The sequence below is a fragment of the Epinephelus lanceolatus genome, chromosome 7, assembly GCF_041903045.1.
Source record: "Epinephelus lanceolatus isolate andai-2023 chromosome 7, ASM4190304v1, whole genome shotgun sequence".
Classification (NCBI taxonomy): Eukaryota; Metazoa; Chordata; class Actinopteri; order Perciformes; family Serranidae; genus Epinephelus; species Epinephelus lanceolatus.
This window is the reverse complement of record NC_135740.1, coordinates 17,126,317-17,132,316: the sequence shown is the minus strand read 5'-3', so window position 1 is coordinate 17,132,316 and position 6,000 is coordinate 17,126,317. Positions and strand designations below refer to the sequence as shown.

Below are 6,000 nucleotides of genomic sequence, written 5' to 3'. Positions count from 1 at the left end.
AGAAGTCTTGTTATCCACTGTTACCAAAAAGTATTGCTAATAGTGGCTTCCTTAAAAAACTTACTTTCTAGCCATCAAGCCTCTTGTTCCCACATTTGCCATCCACATCAAGCAGTATCGGGCTGGTTAACTGGGTTGTCAGCCTGGCTTTACGTACAGCCTCTTCATTTCATGTGCCAGAAGTGCTTTGGGACACAAATTCTCTGGTGTGAGTCGTGGGAGGTATGAACTGAGTGCTGGTGTTTCTGTTTGCTCTGTACATTTTGTTCCTTGGGGAAATCTCACTGATTAAGTGCTACTATTTTGACAATATGTCAACTCACAGGGAGTGAAGATGAATTTATGTGCTTGGCGGTTCTGTAAACAGCATTGCTGACCAACATGTTCCCAACCTCATCCCAATGCCGTCTGAAAAAAATAGGGTCAGTAGACTGCCTATTTTAGTGCTGCTGTCAGACTGTAAAACTGTAATGAATCGTTTTAATTAAAAACCATGAAGTGCCCTCTCTTTTTTCTTTTTTAATTTCTCTCCTAAATAAATCCCTGGTGTGAGCATCAGTGAGTGATGAATTCTCTATGACACAAATATACCAATTCCTAAAATGCATATGTATGTTTCTTTATTTTTAGGATCGAGCCCCTGGCCAGACCACTGTGTGAGTCGCTGTGGGGACAGAAGGGCCCTTTATTAGAGATGGCACACAGGGGTCCTTCATAAGGCCCACATGGGCACTTTATAACATCTGACATAAGCATTTGAGAGTGTGGTTACCAATGCTTGTGGTTGATGCATGGCTGATTGAGTTCAGTCTTATGGGGTTGGATGGCTCACTCTTACTCACTTTCTCTCCTCTCTCCGCTGCCCTTCAACTGAGAGAAAGAGAAAGAAACAGACGGGGTAAACATAGAAGCAGAAGAAGGAGAAAGGGAAAAATCAAAATCTAGAGATGCTGGACCAAAAACACACAGAAGCAGTTGGATAAACACCATGAACTTCATATAAAAGCTCTGAGGGGGCTCGCAAGAAAAAGCGCTACTAATCATTGTGAGCCAATGCTATATTAGTCTGCATCAGAGGTGTTGGCTGACTTTATTCATGTGTTATACAAAGCAATTCCAAACACCATGGGTGTTTTCTGATCCTCTGCCCCTATTGGCATCTTTGTTGCTGCTTTCCGGACAAAAACTACATATGGTAGTCACAAAAATGATTCACATCTCCATTTCTGATCTGACACCTCTGTGGTTAAGGTTTGGATTTGGTTCCTTTAACTTGTTAAGGTTTCAAGGAAGATCATGGATTGGATTGAAACAAGGCTAAGCAGCTACACCCATAAGAGCAGCTGTGGGAGAGTGAGTTTAGCAGTGCTTTAAATGCTAACATTAGCATGCTCATAATGACAAAACTAACATGCTGATGTTCAGCATGTTTACCCTCTTGGTTTAGTGTGTTAGCATGCTAATATTTGCTAATTAGCACTAAACACAAAGTAAACAGTAGATTGCCATTAGACCCTGAATGCCTTTACGAAATTTCATGGCAATCCATCCAGTAGTTGTCAAGACATTGTAAAACTACAACTGCCATCCTCATAGATAGATAGATAGATAGATAGATAGATTGATGGGGGGATGAGAGTGTGGATCTGACTGAGAACCTGTTGACAATGCCATGTTAGCAGCAAACCTTGTGTCAATCAAAAGGTAGCTATGCCTTAGATACTCTGCTTTATGTCCATTTTGCTCCAAAGACTTGAAATTTGAGAAAACAAACCTCTTAGAAAAATGTATTCTGAGGTCATAAATCAAATGAGAAGTAGGGTCAACTTGTTCACAATCTGACTTCTTTTTGCATCCAGTGGAGTCACCCCCCGCTGGTCGTTAAAAACAATGCAGTTTTAAGACACCTATGCATTGGCCTCCACTTCTCGAACCTGTAGAAAACCCCTTGATTATTTTTTAAATAACTAATAAGGATCACCAAAGTCAGAAGGCTTCATCCTTTGGGGACCACAAATGTCTGTACAAAAATTATAACAAACCATCCTGTATTTCCCGTGATGTTTATTTCTGGAGCAAAGTGGACTGACATGTTAATCTTTAGAGCCACTAGTATGGATAAAAACTTCTTGGTTAAGGGTAGAAACATATTGTGGTTTAGGTTTAAAAAAAACTATGTGGTTAGATTTAAGGGAGGAAAAACAACGCTGACAGCTGGTAGTAAAAGGGGATGCAAACAGCAGTTGCTGATGTCACCCAACCATCTATTCAGACCTCTTCCCTAAGAGCTTTTGCGGTACTTTAACAACATCACGCTGCTTCCACCTTTGCTTCTGACAAACAACAGTCATAATTCGCACGGCCACACGAGGTCCTTCTCAGAAAATCATAAACATAGGTCATTTAAGGCATTTGAACAAACAACCAGTGCTGTAGTATTGTGAGGACCAGACTCCAAATTTAGCCAATGTCTTCCAGGTCAGGAATGTTAGATAACCTGCTACCAGTTTTCAGGCCATGCCTGAGTGTTTGTGTTTGTATCCGTATGTGTGAACATTCCTTGCATGGCCAAGCATCAGAGCTGAGTGCACAGAGGGGGGTCAGTGGGGTGCTTGTAGATCAACTCAGTGAACCCTGGAAGGCCGGTTCATCCTTCATCATTACCTTGTGCTGAAAGATCACAGTGAGAGAGAGGGAGCAGGCTGCCCTCAGTCATTTGAGCACACACAGAACACACTTTTATCCGGCTCACAATCCCTGATCCATCCCTTAAACCCTTACTTATCCATTGCCTCTGGGCACATTTTATTGAGTCGTGTAATGAATCCGTTCTCTGTGTGGTTTGTTTGATCTCAAGGCAAAAATGTAAGTTTTTGTTTTGTCTGAAGTTGATGGATTTCTTAACCATTTTGACACAGATTTTAAGTCCCTAAATTCTGTACGCTGTAATTTTGTTTTCAGGAGTGTAGAGGAAGCTCTAAATGAAACACATAGACATTTCAATATATTTAAATCTCCTTATTTTCAATCTAAATATATCTGACATTCATGTACTAGTTTGTCAAATCTCCTGTGACCCTGTTTGCATATTAAGCAACCACAAATAGCATCTCGACCCCAAGGTTGAGACTCTGGTGTAAACATTTGAAGCTCTGCTGGTCTTGTGCAACAAGTTGAAATAAACTGGACCCGTAAGTACTTGTTGCAATGTTGATGTCTTCCTCCAGTGTGTGAACCTCTTGTTTGGCTCTGAACTCCCTATCAAGGGAGACCACATAGCAGAGCGAGACATTTTTAAGGTCCAGGGAGCCTCAGCGCAGCGAGGTGCAGCTTAGTTTTCATGACATTGCGATGGTGGGCGCCACTCATCTTCATGGTTGCGGATTCCAACCCCCAATCTGCTGATTACGCTGTCTTGGCCATCCCAGCGTGCGTAGTCATACCTGTGGGTTGGATGGGAGCTGCAGACAGCTAGTGAATTGAAGTTGAGCGTTTATGGTGTGAGAAGCAGCCCCAGGGTCTAAACATGGTCTTAGTGGAGTCTGTCACGGTAGGTTTGGTGAGAGAGGCAGACAATGGCTCCTCCGTTGCCTCTGTGGTTATAAGCTTCTGTGGTTGGAGCCGATCTAGACTGCGGTATCACATGATTCGAGTTAGCTTAAACCTACTATATGTCTGTGGGCTAATGCTTCTGGTTAACAGCTCTCCAGCCTATATGTGTTGTGGGTTAGATTCAGCTGCTAACCCAAAGCCAGGCTTCTTTGTGAGACCTAAGCTGGATGAAGTTGCTGTGTGGGCTCTTTGCGCCGTTGGTTTGGGTTAGAGGGAGTTGGCCTGAGGAGCTGAGGATGTAGCAGACATGCACAGTGGTGGGAAGTATGTGGTAATTATTGTGTTCAGGACTGCCATCTGTCAACTCTCCCCTTTTAGATATTTACTGGACCCGCATTCCTCCTGCTGGGTTGGTGGATGGGATGCACTTTGTACTCTGTGTGTGTGTGTGTGTGTGTGTGTGTGTGTGTGTGTGTGTGTGTCTGGTAAATGCATGCATGCAGTACACAAAGTGGTGCATATGGTGTGTACACCAGATTCTATGCCCCAGGCCATCTTCCATCATAATACCTTATTGTCCAATTCTTCTTCTCTCTCTTTCACTGTCTCTTTTTCTTATTTTCTCATGGTTTATATCTCCTCTACAGATTCAGTTTGTCTTTGTAAGTTATTTACATTTTTCTGAGACGCAGTTATTCATTGAATATACAAATATAACTCGGTCTGTTTATGTGTTGTGTGTATGTTAGATTCCAAACATTCTCCTTGTAATGATGTGCAAAGAATTTGGTGCATTAGTTGTGTCTGTTTGCCAACAGAGAGTGGGGGTGGGGGGCAGTGAGGGCTGTGTGTGAATGCTTTTCATTAGAAAAACAAAATCCTTTTTGCATTTTTGGTTTGTATAGTTAGCCTTGCTCAATCCAAGGAAAACAAATAAGAAAATCTGCGAGGTTGAGTTTGTCTTCGCTGTCGGTTTTAAGTGTACCTGTCATGGTGTAAGCTGGGTTCACCTCCACTATTTGAGCAGAGCTCTTGGCTTTGCTAATGGAAATCTGTCAAGTGCTTATACATGGGCTTGTGAGTTTTCTGTTTGTGCTCTGTGACTAGAAGAAATTGATAAAAAAAAAAAGTTTGTGTTTGAACTGATTTCACTGCAAGGAATGATGAATAAATGAATGTGGATGAACAGTGACTTGTGCTTTACTTACTTTCTATTTGTTTGATAAAGGAACAGCCTTCCTGGTCTCAAGAGGGAGTAGCTTTAAGCCCTGTTTCCACCAAGCAGTATGGTACGGTCCAGTTCAGTTCGGTACGCTTTTTTTCCGTTTTCACTGCAAAAAAAGTTGTTGATGGTACCAATGGAACGGTTACCATTTTTGGTCCCCCCTCTGTTGGGGTACCTAGCACACAGATCTGTGAACACTGCAGTCTGTTGATTGGTCAATAGTGGACGGTCACTCAGGGCCAAGTTGTGGCTGGTTTTGAAATTAATGTAACCACTGCTCATATCGTGGAGAGTTTTATTAGTAAACTGTAACTATGCAATGAAAGGATGTTTTACTGCCTCTTGCAGCAGCCAGAGTCTGAGAAAAAATAACTTCATTCACTGTGCCGACTGCCGGGATAGTGTTGGGCCAATGCAACACTAAACCCCTGAGCTTGCCTGAGAAGGACTGAATGCACAAACCCACTATTTTTAAATGTCCCATGGAGAGACAACTCTCACTGCAGCCTGTTTTGAGCTATTTTGTTCTGAAAATGTTGGCGTTTAGCCTCATTCTGTGGACAATAAACGGAGTGCAGACTTTCCTCTATGTCACCGATAATGAGGAAACACAGTGAGTGTTGGTCAGAGCAGTGAGTGACGATAACCCCGCCCACAATTAAAGATAACGCTAGGGTCTAGGTACCATGTCTGAAGGGTACTTTTAGTTCCAAAGGTACCATACTGAAAATGTTTGGTGGAAAACGGGGCTTTAGTGGCATTGCCTGATTTTGAGGGTATTACAATCCATTTTGCCAAGAGCTAAGAAATCTTGTAAAACTGATACGGTGCAAAAGAACATTATACACAAGATCAAGATTGTCTATATCTAACGTCTTCTCAATCACTGGAAATACTCAGTATGGTTTAGGTGAGGGGTGGCAGGAGACAAGACACGACGTAGATTACATCGCGATCACCCCCTTGTCGTTCCTTGAATTTGTCTGACGATACTGGCCTCGGCCCTTACCGTCAGAAGTTCCCGAATCATGTCTTCTGTCCAGGTAGACTTTTCCGTTGCCGTCTTTGTGTAAATTACTCTTCTTCTTCACTCTTGGATGTTTGTTTTCTTGCAATTTCGTCCAAGCTGCATGATAGAAACGTCATCAACATGCTCACCTGCTCGCTTTGACTTCTCTATTCACACATAGGCTCAATCGGACCGTACACGGACTTTGTACTAG

The 6,000-nt window shown here is 42.5% G+C and overlaps 1 protein-coding gene across 1 annotated transcript in view; it reads right to left on the bottom strand.

Annotated features, from left to right (window-relative positions):
• Positions 1 to 659: 659 nt before the first annotated feature.
• The window catches only part of bnip1a (BCL2 interacting protein 1a), a 55,825-nt gene continuing 50,484 nt past the window's right edge, over positions 660 to 6,000 (bottom strand). Inside the window, exon 7 of the mRNA XM_078169245.1 lies at positions 660 to 870. The gene's annotated coding sequence lies outside the window, so the exon portion shown is untranslated. The remainder of the gene's footprint in view (positions 871 to 6,000) is intronic.